Here is a 2,340-nt window from a genome sequence, read left to right as displayed (position 1 = left end):
TTTCTCTTAGCTGGTCCTGTGCTTGAGCTTCTGAGGCCTGTCCTGAAGGGTGTCCTCCCACTCCCCCAATCACCCCCCTTTCTCTGACCTTCCCTCCCTCATTTTTTCTGTGAGAACTACCAGCTATTTCTGTCCTCACCTCAGGGAAATATCTACAGATATGACTTCCCAGGCCCTTTTTTCCCCATTCTGCCTCATTACTCCCTATCTCACCCTTTGTCTTCTTCTCTGAAAGAGGGACACAGTCAGGTCTCTCTCTCCTGTTTTGGAGGGCAACATGTGCTGTGGGCTAATGCCCCTTTATGCTATGCCCTCTGAATTCATATGTGAAGGCCCTAGTCCCAAATGTGGCACATGGAGGGGATGGAGTCTGGAAACTGAACAGGACACAAGGGCGGTGGGGTAGAATAATCCTTCAAGAAGAGGACAGAGAGTAAACTAGCTCAGTTCAATTATACGAAGCAAGAAGGCAAGAACACAGGATGTGGGCCCATACCAGGAAGTAAATCAGCCAACACCTTGATTCTGGATTCTTTAGTCTTCACACTGTGAGAAAAAGTCCACTTCCTATTGTTACTACACTCAACCACAGTAATTGTTCTTTTTTTTAGTTTATTATGTATTAAAAAGAAAAACAAAAGAACAAATGACATAAACCTCATGTTCATAATAAACTTAAGTCTATAAAGTTTTTATCAGTACATCGTTTAGAATCCCCTAGTATTTTATATTTAAAGCAGGCATTTTAAATATATGTTTCTCTTTCTTACATTCATATCTACATTAGCAACTTCACATCAGCATAAACTTGATAATTATTCTTTGACAAATAAAAAGGATAAAAATGTCTATAAAGTTTGGGCAAGTATATTACCACTCATTATAATTCATCCAGATTATTGATTTACTTCATTCAATTATAGCATAGATCTTTATGAAGCTGAGTCTGATATTAACAACAGTATATCACTCTTTGATGATACAACTAATATATAATTTCAATCAAGCAAAGAAAAACTTTATTATAATGTAAAACACAGTATGTTAATTTAATAAGCTATTGAAATGGAAAATAAATTAGAGGAGATTCAGCATTTGCCTATAAATATTCATTCCTTAGTAAGTTATAAAAACTCATAGTGTTCATGCACATGAGCCCTTCAAATAACATTATAAGACTTTCCATGGTTATCAGTGTAAAGGTACTCAATTTGCAAGTTTAAGCAAACATCTACACATGTAGTGAAATAAAGATATAGGCTACTCAGCACAACTCTAGGTAGCTAGATCATTTTATAAACAAGAGAAATACAACTGAGAATTTAAGTATTTGAGATATATGCTGCATTTTTTATGTCTTATATTTAGTATTTAGACCCAAGGCTTAAAAAAAATGGCAAATTACTTACTTCCAGAAGAAGAGCAAATGCAGCAAAATAAAAATTTAATGAAAGGTCTGGCCATTTTCTAAGTTTGAAAAATCAAAAATTTTACCATTATTTTCCATGTGGATTTAGCACTGCACTTTTAGGCAGTGATAACACAAACTTTTCATGTCTGCAAGGAGAGGAATTTAAATCGAGCAAGTCTGTTTGATTGTAGGTGCAGAACGGTTATTGGCAGAACATTCTACCATTCATATTATGCTTCATGAACCTGTCCATCTAGGTCTGCCTGCTAGTGGGGGCCCAGATGTGGCCATTTATTCCTCTATTTTTTTCTTGTTCCTTTCTCTTTTCTTCCACAGATTGAACATCTTGAATTCCCCGAGTATGCAGCCTCCTTCTGTCTTCTCTCCGCAGCTCTGCAAGCTTTGCTCTTTTCTTTTCCAGATTCTGGGAGGAAGGGCAGAATCCCCAGGCAGGGAAAACACATGCCCCAGGAGACCACACCTGGGGTCCCGAACCCGCCCGCCCAGGCCAGGCCAGTAATTGTTCTTTAACAGCCCTCCAATCACATACTCTTATGTTTCTGACCACTTTGTCCCATTTGCAACTAAGGATGACCCACCACCTTGGCAGGACTTATCTCTGATCTTATCTCAGAATAGGAGTGTGGTCCACACACACCCATCAGGGATGCTTATCTCCTGGCCATGGTGGAAATGCCTGGAGGACCAAAGCTGGGCTACCTTGCTGCTTCCATGAATGCACGTAGTCTTGCACAGAACAGGATTTGTCTTCTTCTGGGACTGGTAAAGAACATGAGGAATGTTCACATGGGCTGAACATGGAAGGACGGAGGAGACCAAGCAGCTATCAGGGCCTCAGGTACTCAAAGAGTCTCACTGTTCCTGCAGTTCCCAAAGCCACCCCAGTCTCCCAAATCCACAGAGAGGGG

General features: G+C 39.9%; 1 pseudogene; it reads right to left on the bottom strand.

The window, feature by feature from the left end:
• Nucleotides 1-1,643: 1,643 nt before the first annotated feature.
• LOC122112451 lies at nt 1,644-1,910 on the bottom strand (annotated as a pseudogene).
• Between the last annotated feature and the right edge of the window lie 430 nt (nt 1,911-2,340).

Source organism: Dipodomys spectabilis, unplaced genomic scaffold, assembly GCF_019054845.1.
Source record: "Dipodomys spectabilis isolate Male_0828 unplaced genomic scaffold, ASM1905484v1 ptg000094l, whole genome shotgun sequence".
In the NCBI taxonomy this organism is placed as follows: domain Eukaryota; kingdom Metazoa; phylum Chordata; class Mammalia; order Rodentia; family Heteromyidae; genus Dipodomys; species Dipodomys spectabilis.
Note: the sequence above shows the minus strand (reverse complement) of the source record. Positions and strands in the feature narration are given on the sequence as shown.